The sequence below is a fragment of the Psammomys obesus genome, unplaced genomic scaffold (assembly GCF_907164565.1).
Source record: "Psammomys obesus unplaced genomic scaffold, mPsaObe1.curated_primary_1811, whole genome shotgun sequence".
Classification (NCBI taxonomy): domain Eukaryota; kingdom Metazoa; phylum Chordata; class Mammalia; order Rodentia; family Muridae; genus Psammomys; species Psammomys obesus.
This window is the reverse complement of record NW_026585690.1, coordinates 4,049,326-4,067,082: the sequence shown is the minus strand read 5'-3', so window position 1 is coordinate 4,067,082 and position 17,757 is coordinate 4,049,326.

Here is a 17,757-nt window from a genome sequence, read left to right as displayed (position 1 = left end):
GACTGGGGGCTTCATGCATGCTAGCCAAGCGCGCTGCAGCGGATTTTCTATCCGTAGATAATGTCTCTCTAAGCTGCCCAGGTTGCCCTTAAACATGGGAACCTGTGTGAGGTGGCACATATAGCTGGGATTCCAGGCATGCATACCCTACCAGGTCAGTTCTGTTTCAACCTCTCGGGCCAAGAGGCTATTGCTTGTTTATATGCTATGTTCTTCCTAGCATGCTGCTCTCTTACTGCTGCTACTTCTTACATGTGCTAGAAACCAAACAAATAACGTGTTTGCATTGTGTCTACATTGGGAGAAAACAAACTAGTATCTGTGGGCTCAAAATGTCTATAGGAATTTTTCCCCCATTTACTTCTTCATTCTCTAACATATTGTTAAGTAGAGGCCCCATGACCCATGCAAATGTCTCCTCTCACATAACTTCACTTGTGTCAACTTGTGTTAACCCAAACAATTGACCAGAAAACAAGATTATCTGAATAATGAGAAAGTGTTGGGACCCCCTGAGAGTGGTAACAATTTATTGTCACAATGTTCTCAGCCCTTGGTTTTACCCATCTGAGGCAAAAAGATAAAGGCACTAGCTAGTTCCCCAAGCCTTCCATGGACTGTCCATACTTAAACTGCCCTGTTCAATGTTTAATGGCCGAAATGGCAAATGGTTACCGTCATGGTTTGCTTTTCGTTGCTATGGTAAAATATCGATCAAAACCAATGTAGAGAGGAAAGGGTTTATTTCCACTTCGGGGTTAGAGTCCGTCATTGAAGGAAGCTGTGGCAGGGCCTCAAGGCAGGAATCTGGAGTCGAGAACTGCTGGCTGGTTTGCTCAGCTACAGTTTTTATACATGCCAGGAACACTTGCCTGCGGATTTCGCAACCCACAAGGGGCTGAGCTCTCTATCCCATGTCAATTAGCACTTAAGGAAAATGCCTCCCAAATGAGGTCACATGTCAGTCTGAACTAGGTAATTGATTCCTCAGTTGAGTTCCCTCTTCCCAGGTGACTGGGTGGTGACAGTCGGAAGAAGACTACCACAGACACGCTCTGCTTAAGGAAGCAGAGCTCACGACTTAAGACAAGCTGCTGAATTCCGGAGCACTCGCCGCCAGCTTGTCCTTCCTTGTCAATGTACCTGTCTTTACCACACCTCACTTTCCTCTCAACATTGATCCATGACTATGTGTGGAACACTTGAAAGTTGAAGGTTGCTTACGTTTCTGTCTGGAGAGAAATGCTTGCTCACTCATCCAGTCAGCACACCGATGACCTCTGATGCATGGATACGCATGTAGTGTCAGGAGACTGACTTCATTTACATCCCATGCTAACCCACTGAGCACTTAGAGTATGTCCCTGTAGGTACAAGATAGACAATACCACCAAACACAGTTTGTTCCATCATCATTGGCATGTAGTCTCTTTATATAGCCAGCTTTTTTTTCTATAAAGTTTTGAGATATAACATAATGACATCATTTCCCCTTTCTTTTCTTCCCTCCAACCTATCCCATATCCCAAATTCGTGCCTCTTTTCCTTTAATTATTGTTATATATACGTGATATATATATACCTAAATATAAAACTACAACTTGCTCAGTCCATATAATATTACTTGTATTAATATGTCTTCAGGGTTGGCCATTTGGTATTGAATAACCAACTGGTGTGCTCTTTCCTGGGGAAGACTATTTCTCATACTCTCAGCGTTCCTTAACTACCTGTAGTTCTCTGTCTAGGGTTGAGGCTTGTCAGCTTTCTCTATAAAACCAGCTTTTATTTTTAATTTCAAAACCTCAGGTTATCACAAAGCATTGTGAATTGTCTGTGTGTTTGTGTGTGTGTGTGTGTGTGTGTGTGTGGTAGTGGGAACTGAACATAGGTCCTCACACATGTCCTATAGTCACTCTATGGATGACCCATATTCCCAATTCAGCATTATAAAATTTGCGTACCGCTGTGTGCGGTAGCGCATGCCTTTAGTCCCAGCACTTGGGAGGCAGAGGCAGGTGAATCTCTGTGAGTTTAAGGCTCGCCTGGTCTACAAATCGACAGCCAGGATTACACACAGAGAAGCCCTGTCTGGAAAAAAAAAGCAAGCCAAATCAAAACAAGATAAGATAAAAATAAAATTTACATATAAATATCAGATTTCCCAAAATATACTTTCTCAAAAATAAGAGGCCAGATATAGTAATTGAATACTATTACTACTACTAAAAATGAGAACTATTTGGAGGAAAAAAAGACCACTGGGATGGGAAAGGGGAGAGTTGTGAGGGTGAATATGAGCATCATACAATGACATGAAAATATCAGAGCAAACCCCTTCATTTGTATTCCAACTAAAATGGAGAATGCTACTACTGGAATAAAAATTAAAGACTATATTTATTATTTTTGTGTTTCTCTGTGTTTATACAGAGACAGGTGAATGTGAGTTCCCAAGGAGGCCAGAGAGGGTGTCAGATCCCTGGACCTGGAGTTACAGGTGGTTGTGATCCCAGCTCTGATGTGGGTGCTGGGAATCAAACTCAGGTCCTCTAGTGCTCTTAACCACTGAGCCATACCTTAGGCTTCATGAGTATGACATTAGTTTCTTATTAGTGGCATAAAAAAAAAATACCACACACTCATATTCTAAAACAGCTCAAATTTATTATCTCACAGTTCTGGAGAAATGTGACTGAAATTGTGCAGCAATGGAACTGCCTGTGCTAAAATCCAGACTTTCTCAGGGCTATGCGCCACCTGGGGCATCCGGGAGAGATGCCCTCGCTTGTGGCCTCCTGCCTTCTTCAGCTCAAGGCTCCATTCTTCCACCCGCAAAGTAAAGCACTGCCGAGCTACCCATGCCAAGATCATGGCGTGCCTTTAGCTTTTGTCTTTATAAGTGTTTTCCTTATAGAAGGAAAAAAAGAGGAGCATGTCAGGAGTCTACCAGTAAGCAATTTGGAAAGCTGTGCTATTGCATCTTAAGAAAATAGCCTGGGTTAGTAGGAGTTGAGGCTATTTGGATCTGCCTGGGACAAAAAGAATTACCAATTTCATAGCCTGTGTAATACCCCCAAGCTCCACTGAATGAACAGTGAGGCGACACAGCTTTTAGTTTGTCTTTAAAAAAACAAAATTGCTGCAATCTGGGCAAGGTGGTACATGCTTGTAATCCCAGGACTCAGGAGGCTGAAGCAGGATTGTGACTTTGAGCCCAAATCTGTGCTACATAGGATGTTTCAGGATAGCCTGGGCTACACAGGCAGGCAACATCAAACAGCACAGAAACTGTAATGAGAAATTATTTTAAAAGATACTCTTTCGATCATTAAAAAAATAATAATAATATATTCTTTGTCTATGTGTTTGTTTCTTTTCTTGTTGGGGATAGTATGTCATGTAGTTAGTCTAAGCTGGCCTTGAACTTCTCACATATCTGAGAATAAACTTGGGCTCGTGACCTTTGTGCTTTTCCATCTCCCAAGTACTGGGATGACAGACAGATGCCACCATTCTCTTTAATTCACTTTTCTTTTCTTTCTTTCTTTCTTTCTTTCTTTCTTTCTTTCTTTCTTTCTTTCTTTCTTTCTTTCCTTTTTTTTTCAAGACAGGGTTTCTCTGTGCAGCCTTTGGACTCACTGGACTCACTGTGTAGATCTGCCTGCCTTTTCCTCCCAAGTGCTGGGATTACAGGTGTGTGCTACCGCACCCGGTGTTTAATTCACTTTTCTATGTTGTGAGGATGAAGCATTTACTTTACATTCTCATGATTTTATGCTTGAAGTGTCTGTTTCTTGCCTAGGACAGAAGCACAGATGATAAAGGATATCTGCTTGGAACTAAAACATTGCTATGCCAAGCAAGCCAAATGCTCTCAATAGATGATTGAAGTGGAGTGGGAAAAGTTCCTTCCAGCTTTCGTTATTCATTACTCTGGATGCTCTGGCACACGATACTTGAAACTTCTTGAACTTTGGCCAGGGGGAAACAGCAGAGCTGATTCATTTGGCATCTGATGTGGAGAACAGATTTTCAGATCCAGATCAGCAGACGGTGTGGAGGAAAGGACTCACAGAGTGGAGTTCCTTCTCTGTCCCCATCACCAGGCACAAAGGCCACCAAAACGGAACTCCGTATTGTCTGTTTTACAGTAGTTATTAGATTTATTAGATGTGAGCAAGGGGACTCTTAAACTTAAGAGTCCTGGAATACAATATAGTAACTGTGCTGGATATTTTACATCAACTTGACACATCTGAGAGGGAATCTCAAGAAAATGCCTCTATAATGAAGGGATGAAGAGAAGCCTGTAGGACATTTTCTTAATTAATGATTGATGGGGAAGGGTGCCCATTGTGGGTGGTGCCATCCCTGGGCTGCTCATCTTGGGTTCTATAAGAAAGCAAGCTGAGCAAGCCACGAAGAACAAGCCAGTAAGCAGCACCCATCCATGGCCTCTGCATCAGCTCCTTTGGAGGCATACTGTTTTGGGCTACTTTATTAGGCTCTTTTCTCTACAACCCTTCTCCACCCCAATCCCTTCCAACTCCCCAACACTAGGTAGGAGAGAATGTAGGTTAGAGGGGAAATGGAGCATAGACCTCTTTAGACTACTTCCTGCTGATTGGGGCATTGAGTTCCTTGGAGAAAGTCCAGTATTCCTAGTCAGAATATCCCCAGCCAGCAACCCAGCAATCCAGCAATAGCAAATGCAGCAGCAGAAACTGCAGCAGTAGGAACCAGCAGCAGCAGGGGAAGCAGCTGCTGCCAGAGGCCCTCTTGGGTTCTTGCATTTATACCCTCTCAAGAGTCCCCAGAATTCAAAACGTAAACTATCTGCAGCTGGCAAAAATCATACCCCTTCCTAGAGCACGAGACAAATCATAGCGGCTGTGGACAATCTAAAGCAGCCCCATATCTCACACCTGGGATTTAAAACAAAAGCATAGTCGCATAACAGTACTGGGTTTTTTTTTAAAGAAAACAAAATTCTCATACTCCTGTCCTCTCCCCTGTTAATCACTAATTTAAAAAATGCCCTACAGACTTGCTAGCCTGCAGCCAGATCTAATGGAGGCATTTTCTCAATTGAGGCTTCCTCCTCTCAGATGACAGTAGCTTGTGCCAAGCTGACATAAAACTAACCTACACAGGTCTCCTGGAACTGGAGTTAGAGACTGTTGTGAGCTGTCATATAGGTGCTGAAGACTGATGTCAGGTCCTCTGGAAGAACAGCGAGTGCTCCTAAATGCTAAGCCACATCTCCAGCCGCCATATTTTCATAGAAACGAGTTTCACTGGAGTTAGCTTACACAATCAATGATCTTCCTCCCAGAAACCACAGATTGCCAAATGAACAGGCTCGTGTCAGGTGTGGGATTCCGTTCTTTGAGTTGGTGGTGAGGGGTGACCGAAAGATGCCCCTCCTAAGACAATACAGTTCACTGTTGTCGCTGAGTCGTCCATAAGAATTAGATGGCAAGACCCCATAGCTAAAGACACCAGCTACTTTGGTCCCAGGACATAGAGAAATCAAGCTGGCGTGGACAAGAAAGTTTCCTCGCTGTTGCTTAGCTTTTATAGTACTGGAAAGTGCGATGCAAGCTGCTTGGGCTGGTATGTGTATGGGGGGGGGGGCTAGTCATCAACAGTCTTACCCGGCTGTGAACCATGTAGACTTCAATAGTGACTATTGTGGGCAGATATGCCTTTGGGTCCAATAGTGGCATGAATGCTACTAAGGTAACTAACCACTTTCTGGTTGCCTTTTAAGGCTCCCTCAACAGGAGGAAACACATGCCTGTCACTGTAAATCTGGTCAAGAAACCATGCTGAGGACCTCACAAGTGTCAAGGGTGAGCTTTAGACTATTAATTGCTATCTTATCATTATGGTAGCCGAGGTATGACAAAAATGAAGCCAGAGTTTAATTTGTAGAACCTACACTAAAGAAACAGACATAGTTATCAATCTTCCATCTAAATTTGTATCTACCAGTCTATTAGGGCAGCTCTCACACTTCATCAGAGAAGTTTCTTTTGTGTAGTAGTTTGTGGTTAAGGCAGAATCCCACAGCTAATCTAAGTACAGGGACTATGTATCAATGTGCTCAGCTGCAAAAGGGGCATCTCTGTCCCCACCACACATGCAGCTCTGGAGCATTGCACAAGAGGGGGTAGAAAGACTTTAGAACCAGAAGGTGGAGAGAATGGAACAAAACAGTGTCTTTTGGGCACAACAGGATCGCTGCACTCACAGACTCCAGCAGACGTGGTTGCCTGCACAGTATCCACACAGTCAACATTCCAGGATGGAGGAAGAATGGTTTTCTGAGCCCCCACCCCTGACTGAGACATTATTGACAGTTTTTTACTGGTGTAGCTCCTGATAGGTCAACCATGCTCCAGTGAGTGACCCATGAGTATGCGGGCAGCACACATTGGACTTTCTTTTTTTAAAGGGGGACTAGAGAGATGATTCACTGGTTTAGGCACTGGCTGCTTTTTAAGAGGACCTCGGTCTGACTCCCAGCAACCACATGGTGGATCACAATTGTCTGTAACTTTAGTTCTGGGGTTTCTGATAAGCTGCTCTGGGCTCCCAGGGCAACAGGCATCTACTTAGTGCACAGACATACATGCAAGCAAAACACCCATACACATAAAATTAAACTTAATTAAATTAAATTTAAGAAAGATACAAAGTTGGTAGGTAGGAGGAGGCAAGGGATGAATCCAAAAGGAGTTAGAGATAATATAAAATTATATATTCTATATAAATTATATGTTATATAATTTATATTTTATATAATATTATGTATAAAATTACATATATAAATATATGTGTTTTTCTTTTTTTTTTTTTTGAGACAGTCTCACACTATGTAGCCATGGCTGGCTTGAATTCAGTATGTAGTCCAGGCTGACCTTGAACTCACAGAGAGCTACTTGTCTTTACATCCCAAGTGCTGGCATTAAAGGCATGCACCACCCATGCCTTGCTAAGAAATATTTGTTGAGGGCTGAAGAGAAGCAAGAATGAGGACCTGGAGCTAAAGAAATGGCACAGTGGTTATGAATATCTGCTGCATTTGCAGAGACCTACCTAGATTTGGTGTACAGTACCCATATCAGACCATAACTCCAGCTCCAGGAGTTCTAGCACCCCTCTTCTGGCCTTCCATGGGCCCTTCACTCATTCTCTCTCTCTCTCTCTCTCTCTCTCTCTCTCTCTCTCTCACACACACACACACACACACACACACAAATAAAAATAGCATCTTTTTTTTTAAAACGAAGCCTGAGTTTAATTTGCAGAACCCATTAAAGAAATAAAAAATAAAAAAAAATAAAAGGAGGGAAGGGGAAGAACTGAGCACTGGGAAATTGGATGTGGAGCTTTGGAGTTGCTGGCCAATTGGTACTTCCAGACCAGTGAGAGATGTTGTCTAAAGTAAAAATAAATAGAATGTAGATGGCATCTTAGGTATCATAACCAGTGACACGTGTGTGTATCCAGCTTCTACACGAATGTATTCCAGCCTCTACATGAGTGTGTACACATGTGTGTGCTGACCTGTGCTCACATATGTACCTGGACACAGAAAAGAAATAGTTGTTGAATTAGAGTTCACGTTGTACATGGTTGTGGTGGGCAGTGTTTTCTTTGCCTGTATACATGGTTTTGCATTTTATTTTCTTGAAATACTGTCTGTATAGCCCAAGCTGGCTTTGAACTCAATTCTCCTGGCCCAGTGGGCAAAGCACTTACCGAGGAAGCAGGAGGACTTGACCAAGCTTGGCTATCAGGCACCTACAGAAAAAGCTGGCTGTGCTTATTCGTTTGTAATGCGAGCACTAAGGAGGTAGGTAGATCCCTAGGGCATGCTGGTCCAGTCTAATCACTGAGTTCCAGCTTCAGTAAGAGATCTTGTCTCAAAAACTAAGGTTGAGTGCATCTGGAAAAGGCACGTGATGCTGATGTCTGCTCTCTGCATGCAGCTGCTTTGCCCCCAATACAGACAAATAAAAAGCCGAGGTTAGAGAGATGGCTCAGCTGTTAAGAGCACTTTCTTGCTGATCTTGTCAGAGACCCAGGTTCACTTCTGTCCCCCACACCCCCAAGATCAGCTAACTCACAATGCCTGTAACTCCATTTCCAAGAAACCCTACATGGTCTTTGACCTCTGTAAGTATATTGTGAATATAATACTCAGGCAAATACACATATGTATAAATTAAAAATAACAAAAAAAATTAAAAAGATGTTTTGGTTTATGATATGTAAACCTGCTTTTGTTATAATCCCAGTGGGGGAATTTTAGTTTGTCCACACGTGTTAATTGTCTCATGCAGAATGAGGTCTTGGCCAGCTGGAATTAGTTAAATTCTGAGGACTTTGAGGGGTATACATTTGATAGCCCAGAGGGGGAAAAAGGGCAGTGGCTTTGAGGGAGACAGAGGAGGACTGCTTCCTGAGCTTGCTGGTTTGCTGGTTACCTGGGCTTCTGGATTTCCTGATGAGAAATACTAGTATTGCCCCCAAAAGAATCCTATGACCCTACCCAGCAGGAAGAAGTAAAGAGGACTATGTCCCCTTTCCCTTACAACCTTCTTTCCCCCCTACCTGGGGTTAGGGGTTTGGAAGGGAGGTATAAGCTTTAAGGAACCCCCAAGAAAGTAGTGTTTGAAAAACTAGCGCCAACAGAAAAAGGAAAGAGAAAATTGAAAAACAATAATTGCTTATCTATCTATCTATCTATCTATCTATCTATCTATCTATCTATCTATTTATTATTTATTTATTTATTTTTCCTCCTAGATCCTTCTCATATTAACGCAATCCCTTGTCCCATCTGGGTACCTATAGTCCTGGGTTTAGAGTCCTGTTATGAGAGATCATTGTGTGTACATAGAGAGATGACTTCTCTATGTACCAGTTTCTGAAGCTAGGAATGTTTCTTGAGATGGTAATGCTGTGTCTCTCTCTGATGGCCTCACTGTCAGGTGGTTATTGGCTTATGGTAGGAGTCTGTTAAGAGTCAGCAGGAGATTCTCCAGCAGGGCCACAATAAGGTCGCAGCTCTCCAAGTCAATCACTACAAGGCTTGCTTCTTCTTCTTCTTCTTCTTCTTCTTCTTCTTCTTCTTCTTCTTCTTTTAATGTTATTGCTTCTTTGTGAATTTCACAACATGCACACCAATCCCTCTCATCTCCCTGTCCTTCCATGTCCCTCCTCCACCCTTGCGACCTTCGCCCGACCAGAGAAAACAAACAAACAAACCCATCTCACTGTAGAAGCTGCAGTGTTTCACCATGTCATATCATATACCCTTTTACTTCCTGGAGGGGCTGGCTGACTCCTGAGTGCTGCAACTGGCAAGGGGCGAGGCCTTTTTTTGTTTTTTAATATAGGGTTTTGCTGTGTGATCTAGGCCTTGAACTTCTAATTCTCCTGCCGTAGCTCTGGAAGGCCAGGATCATAGGTATGCCATCATGCCTTCTGAATGAAATGATTAGTGGGTAAACATAGACTATGGCATCTAAATTACAGAAATTTGAAAACACTTTACAGTTCAAATGGGGGGGGGGGGAGTTCTTGGTAGGTGTTTTGATCCCATGGCATCCTCAGGCATAGTAATAGCTGGGAAGGATTTCTTCTGAGGCAAAGGGAAAAAAAAGTTTGACTATGTGATCAGATTCTTACAGGGGCAGGGCAGGGTAATTGCATTGTATAAGGTGGAATGAATGAATATCATGTCTCCAGCTCCGAGACGATTATAGCCTGCTCAGGTTGCTATAGTTATGACTATGACAACTAAAGAAAACACACAGAGATGCCAAGAAGCAGGTGTAGCAATGGCCACTGGTGAGAGAAAACAAATGGCCAAGATGAGGGAGGGTCTGGGGTCCGTGGATTCCAGCAGTCTTACAGGCAAGGATTCAAAACCGTATGCAAAGATGAATTCCTTCCTTTTCTTTCCTCCACTCCTCCTTTCTCCTCTCCCCTCCCCCTCCTCTTCCCCTTCTGCCTCCTCTCCTCTTTCTTTTTCTCCTCCCTCTCTCTTCTTTGGCCTAAGCTCACAGCAACAATTCTCTTGTCTTTGTCTCCGGAAGGTTCCACATATCATTATTTAAATTTAGACAAACCCTTAAGCTCTCATAACTGATTGATTCACCCAGGGGTTGCTTTCTGCTATTCTGAGGTAGAGAACCGAACAGGAGGAACCAGCATCCACATAGGGCAGCAGCTCCGAGGACAAGTGCTGTTCTGCTCAGCCAACTTTAAACGTTCGTGGTGCAGTTGAAAGCAGCAGCTGCTGGTTCCAGGAGTATTTTTAAGTGGCACCCGGTAGGGGTGTTCTTTGTGTCTATATATGGTCCTTCAGGCTACAGGACCTCGAGGAGATGATGAACTTAAAAACACAGCCTCCTTGAAATGCCGTCCTCATCTCTCGATCTGTGACCCGTGTTATCAGCAGCCTCCTCTCTGCTGCATTTTTAACAAGGTTAAAAGTTAAGCGCTCTCTGGCAAACTCAGCTGTGACTCCTCCATCCCCCACACTGTTTTCCAGGCATTTCTGAGAACCAAGGAGAGACTTGTTTAGCCTTCACCGAGTTCCAAGCTGCTTAGTTACCGTGTCTTGTGCACGCCAGGCCAACAGACTGTAGGAGTGGACTGGATTGAAGTAGCAAGCGAACCTAGCCGACTGAGTCCCCTGAGCCCGTGTGGTATCTGTAGCAAACCACATCACAGCTGGTAGAGTTAATTTTAGACTGCAGACCTTGCCAACAGCCTGCCCATTTGTGAAAGGTAACATTGGATAACTGGAAGTCACTGCTTTCCCGTCTTGTGGGGGAGAGAGTTGTGGGCAATGCTAAACTTTTTGACCGAGAAATACAATTTACTGAAAAAGTACAAGGTTCATTTCACCTTACATTTTAAGGACGTGTGTGTGTGTGTGTGTGTGTGTGTGTGTATGTATGTATGTGCGTCTGATGTGTGTGTGGGGCTGGTGTGGTGGTATGTGAGTGTGGAAGTCAGGGAAAAAAAAACCAACAAAAAACCTTTAGGAATTCTCTTCCTCAACCAGCTGGGTTCTGGGGATCAGGCTCAGGTCAGCAGGTTACCTCACCCACCCAGTGATGTTGATAACTTTTTCCTTCCTGTTGTTGGGGACTGATCTAGGGCTTGGCCTTACCGCTGAGTACAATTCCAGCTCACACGAAAGCTCTTGTAGCTTTTGTCCTATGGATGGAGAGTCTCATAGTTACTCTAAAAATAACATGTCCTAAAAGATCTCATGAAGCTGACTCGTGTGTGTGTGTGTGTGTGTGTGTGTGTGTGTGTGTGTGTGTGTGTGTGTTTGCGGGTGGGTGTCGGGGAGATGGGTGGAATCAATTTCCCTGTTTGCTTCAAAACAATGTAACATGAACATGAGTTTCACTTTTTATTAAGTTATGCTGTTTTTAAATGCAGCAGTATTTTTTTTCTCTCTGTGTCGACTTGGCTGTCCTGGACTCATTTTGTAGACCAGGCTCTTCTCACAGAAATCCACCTGCCTCTGCTTCCCGGAGTGCTGGGATTCCAGGCATGGGCCTCCTTGCCTGGTTTGCAGCAGTTATTTAAATGTGAGAAGTAGATTGATAGTCTCCAGTCATTTTAGGGAATGCTATAGATTAAAGCCAGGGCCTGCCATGCTAGGCTCTCTACCACTCTGAATACAGGATCCAATACTCTGATCACCAAAACAAGAGACATCCTTTGTTTGAGAAAGGGGCTCACTATGTAGCTTTAGCTGGCCTGGTACACACAGAAATCCACCAGCCCCTGCCTCCGGAATGCTAGAAATACAGGTGTGTTCCACCATACCTCGCAAGAGATACCCTTTTAATACAAACACAAACCTTTCCCTCAGGGTTTATTCCTAATCATTCGTATTTACTTATATTTACCGTGAGACAAGGAATGTTTTCCAGATTCTCCCCCATCTTTTTCACAAAAACCCCTCATTGAAAATAAATGCTTATAAAGTGGGCAAACATGGTTTATCTTTTTTTTAAAGATTATAAAATTTATTGTAATTCGATTTTCAATGTACCAATGAAAACATTTTACCTTTCCATATTAAAAAATAGTATTTGTGCCTAGTGCGTAGTGTCTTAATCTCTAAAATCTAGCCATTTTATACACAGACCCCATCAGCAAAGAAAGAACAACTTCACATAAAAGTATTTTATTAGGGCTGTGATCAAGAGAAGGTTTATTTTCTTTCATCTTCATCAATGACATTTGAATAAGTTTTTCTTCTGCCTTACCATGTTTTTGATAAAGGATGGCATCAAGAAACACCAGCCTTTCATGCTTCATTCTTCATGAGTGTCGAATGTGTGTGTACATGTGTGTGCAGCTTGCCTATGTGTGCACATGCTTGTCTGTGTGTGCACGTGTGGAGGCCCCACGTAAACACTGCTGTTTTGTTAGCCTCCTCCTCTCCTCACTTTTTGAGACAGGGTCTCCCACTGATTTGGGAGCCAGCCATTTTAGCTGGATTGGCTAAAGAGCCAGCAAGCCCCTGGAATCTTCCTGCTTTCCCTCTGACCCCAGTGTTTTGGAGACAGACAGTGACCAGTGTGCCTGTGTTTTGTTTTTCTGGTATTTGTTTGCTCATTGTTGTTTTGAGACAGGGGCTCGTCATGTAGCAACAACTGGCCTGAGACTCTGAACACAGAGATCTGCCTGTCTCTGAGTTCTGGGGTTAAAGGTGTGCACCACTAAGCTCAGCTATGTTTGGCTTTTTATGTGGGTGCTGGGCATCAAAATCAGGTCTCAACACAGAGTCATGATGAATTGCTGGCTCTAAGAAGTAGAATTGTGTAACATGGCACGATTAACTTAGAATATACTCATTTTAATTGAGTCTATTTGAGAGGTGGTAAAAAGGGAGAAGTGGAATTTCCTAAGTTCAGATTGTACTTAGTAGCTGGGCTCTTGAGCAAGTTACCGACTCTTTCCTTGTTTATAAAAAGGGGAGAACAACACATAATGTCAACCTCATGAAACATTATGAGCCATAAATAAAAAATAAATAATAAATAAAATGTGTGAAGATTTAAAATGACTCATAGAAATATTAGATAAATGGTTAGGGCAAAAAACAGTCTTATGTAATGAACTAATTAGATGGAATAATTACCATATCTATCTAAATATTATACAATCAAAACATTCCTGTAGGACACAGTGCATCTTATCCAGTTACTAAGGCTTTTTCACTAGACATCTTTTTCCAGAATCACTGTTTAGATACCCATTCTACCAGAAGCAGATCACATTTCTGAATCAAAGGGGAGGAGTGACTCAAGGACTTTTAAGAATTTGGGCTGGGGCAAGCATTTCTTCCCTCTGACATTAGTAGTGTCTGCTTTTAGTTTTAGAGTTGAAAAGCTATCTTTAAATAGAAGCAGAAAGAAAGCTGACTTCTGTGGGGTGTTAGTTCATAAAGCATTATTATTTCTAGCAACTTTATGAAAATACCTTTTATTTATTCATTGACAAGTCACATCTGTATATAATGTATCATGGTCATAGCTACCCCCAATTTCTTTCTAATCCCCCTGGACACTCACCCACCCCATATCTCCTTCCCACTTTCCTGACTTCTCATCCTCCAGCTTTTAAATCCTCTTCATTCTTCCTTGTTTTTTGAACTGTGTGTGTAAAAATAAAAAAGGGCCTTTCCCACATCCATTCTAGCTCCCAAATAATGACACGAAGACCTATTACATTTATTAATAAGCTTTAAAGCACTATAACTGGGCAGATACTCATCTATTCTAACCCGACTGTGCTGGTCTGGACTATTTCCCAGCCGTGTCGCATTACCTGCCATCTAGCCTCGCCCTGGCTGCTCCTGCTCGGTGCTTGTCCTCATGGCAACCTTCTCCTCCTCCTCTTTCCTTCTCTCAACCTTCTCTCCTGTCCTGCTATTGGCTGTTCAACTCTTTATTAACAAATCAGAGCTGATGGAGAACATTTTTTTACATGTTGGGACAGGAGATTCTTTAATAGTAGTAATGACAATGCCCATGTCTGGACTGCAACCAGATCTCTAGGCATAGAAGTCAGCATCTGAATACACAGTGCACAAAACCATTCCAACAGTGTGTGTGTGTGTGTGTGTGTGTGTGTTGAGTTGTTATAGATGTCTTACTTGGGCTGAGCATTTACCAGTCTCCCCCACTTTTTTTTCCTAGCACCTTAACCAGTTATGAGTTGCTAACTGCTTCCCACTGAAGAAAGTAGTCTCTCTGGACAAGACTGAGATCAGTGCTGTGGGTATAAACATAATTCAGCCTCACTGGGATGTTAGCAAGAATTTTGTCACAGTAATGGAAGGCTGACTACCAGTTTCTCCTTCAGTGCCTTTCTTTTCTTTTGTTGAAGGAATGAGGTCCAGCACAGTTTCCCTACAAACTGAATTTTGCTGATTTCATGTGGTATAATTTTATGTTTTTATTTTACTTTATTTTTATTTTTTTAACCAATCCTTTTCTCACCTGTATCTATTATGAGTTGGTAAATCAGATCTAGAGGTTTGATGCGATTCTGTTTCTATTTTGGGAAAAGAGTTAAAAAAAGAAGAAACACAGATGTTTAAAGGCGACCCTTTGTCTGGTCTATTTTTACCTGGCCTGTTTTCCTATCTAAACCTCCTTCTGAGACTTTGAAAGTTGAGCATTTGCTGAAGACTCCTGCTCGTGTTTGGGGTTCAGACTTCTCCCAGGCATCACAGGGAGGCCAAAACATGACCTGGGTGCCTACCAGACATCTCAAAGTGGACAGGTTCAAGTGGAGTTTTAGGTTGTACCCACCGGTCTGTGGCCCACCTCTCCTCTATCACCAATGGTGGTACTACTTGCTAATCACCCAAATGAAAAGCCAGAGCCGTCTTTGACTACTTTCTTCCACTAACCTCTACCACCAATTCCAGCTGCCCCTGGGTTTGCTTCACCTCGCTTTCCTTATTTCTATGAATAATAACACCGTAAATAAAATATCAGTTACTGAGAAGTGACTGGACAGTTTTAGAAGTCTACAGGCTCAGAAGTGCTGATACCTGCAGTGCCTTTCCCACAAGCAACGCAGACATCATAGTAAATGCTCATCAGGGTCAGGAGCTGATTGTGAGAGGCGTACTGATTTATTCTATTAACCTGTGGCCTTCTGTGTATGCTTACTATTTAAAAATATTCCGATTAAATTTACATTATCATTTACATCGAACTTACTGACTTCTCAGTGCTCTTGGGTTAAAATCCAAATGTCAGACTGGAGAATCCAAGGGTCTCGTTGAGGACTGGCAGCCCCTGACTGCCTTCCACCCTAATGTCCACCCTCACCTGATGACACTCTTCTCCTTGCCTACTCTTCTTCTTCTCTACAGCCTGACAGAATAACTTTTTTTTTTTTTTTTTTTTTTTTGATCTAAACCTTGAGGACTAGAGAGAAGGTCCAGCAGTTCAGGGCCCTTGCTACTCCTGTTCCCAGCACCCATATCAGGTAGCTGACAATCAGCTGCAGCTACAATTCCAAGGATCAGATGTCTGCTTTTGAGCTGTGAGGGCGCCAGCATACACGTGACACAGACACACTCACACATAAATAAAACCAATACATAATCAAAAACAGCAGGTCTGGGGGAGATGAGTTAGGAGTTAAATGCCACTTACCAGCAAGTGTGAGGACTTGAGTTCAGAACCCCAGAACACAGGTAAGTGCCAGGTGGGCATGATATTCCCTGTGGCTCAGAAGACCTGGCTGGGATTCCTGTAGCAAACTGGCTAGATTGGTTAGTGAGCTCTCGGTTTAGCTGAGAGACTCTGCTTCACCAAATAAGGTGGAGCACAATTGAGGAAGACTCCTCAAAACAGCCTTGTGACTCTACACATACGAGCATCCAGACATACGCTGGCCTACACACACATACATACAGACACACACACACACACACACACACACACACACACACACACACTTAAAATCGTCAGAGTATTCAAACCCCAGAATAGAAAAGGAAATTTTAGAAAGTGGAATTAAATATGTACCGTTAAAGGAGAAATTATCATTAAAAAAATCTATTCAAACGCAATTCTCTTTTTGATTTCAAAATTCCCAGTATTTCCACTATACTGAAGACTCTCATGTAACAGTCATTGTTTGATTTAAAGTCTAATTTTGCAGAGTTATATTCTGTATTATCAACAGGACCTTGCTCTGATTTTTAGGACCAATGTGTTTAGGTTTTCCCAGATGCCAATTCAAGGAGGCATTTCCAGTGAGGTGATAGAGCAGTACTCAGTAGTTATGCTTGAACAGTCTTTCCTTTGCTGGTGTTTTTCCTGACTCAAAGGGATAGGATGTATAGAAGTCACGTCAAACCACAAGCAGGGCCACCTAAATCAAATCAAGGAAGCAGGTAAGAGCTGTGTGCCAGGATTCGGAAGGATGCCTCTGGCATGATAGGGCTTTAAAACTGAAAAGTTTCTTAAAGATCATGCAATAGCTAGGCACACACCTTTACTCCCAGCACTCGGAAGGCAGAGGCAGGCGGAGCTCTGAGTTGGAGGCCAGCCTGTTCTACAGAGGAAGTTCTAGGAAAGCCAGGGCTACACAGAAAAACCCCATTTCGAAAAACAAAAACAAAACAGACAAAAACCCAGACCAAAACAACCAACCAAACAAAAGATCACGTGATAATCCAGAGCTTTATTGTTCCGAGTGTCTGGCTATACAGTCCTAGGTAGGACTCACATTCACTATTTTCCTGCTTCTGCAGCCATTTTTTTCTGAGAACACAGCTGTCTCTGGCTGCCAGGACCACAGTTAAGAGCGGGAGATACTGAGGCTCTGATGTGCTGCTTCAACTTTGTGTTCTCAAATACTTCCTAACCTCTTGAGGCAAAATCTTACTTTTGGAAGACCTTAATGGGATTATAAGCTGGATGGTAGTATTATATCAAGATTTGAACACAAGGCCTCACATTACTGACCTATTGTTTTTATTACAGTACGTCCTTTTGTTGTTTTGTTTTTGAGATAGTGTCTCACTATGTATCTCTGGTTGGCCTGGAATTCAGTATGTAGACTAGGCTGGCTTTGGACTCACATACACCCGCCTACCTCTGCCTCTCCAGTTCTGGGACTGAGGACATATACCACTGCATCTGGGCCTCTTATCTTCTGAGGCTGTCTCTTCAAATTATTATTTGCTGTTCCGAGATAACACAAGGTTGTTTTCTATGTATCTAGTTTTTAAAAACCACCTAAGCAACACAGCAGACAACTGGTATATAAGTGAAATAGGATAAATTTAATATTTGCAAGTATCTTACGTCTTTTGGAACGGTAAGCTTAAGTTTGGTTAACGTCTGCACATTGTTTCATTTTAAATTTCTTGAAAACTTGTATAGCCAATGGCATGAGTAAAAGAATACCACTGTCTCCTACGTTTAAAAAGGGTGAACCTTATTTTCCCATCTAAGTTGCATCCTACTGTGAAAAGCCCAGTACTTCCCACCCCCATCCCAGACCTTATCTTCCTGTGCTGTTCTGGCTTACTTCAAGCTTGTGATCCTTCTGCCTCAATCTCCGAGGTGCAGGGATTCCGGCAAGCACCACCACGCACAACAGCAACCATTCTTATTTATTTGTGCATATGTGTGGAAGTCAAGAGGACAACTTGTGGGAACTGGT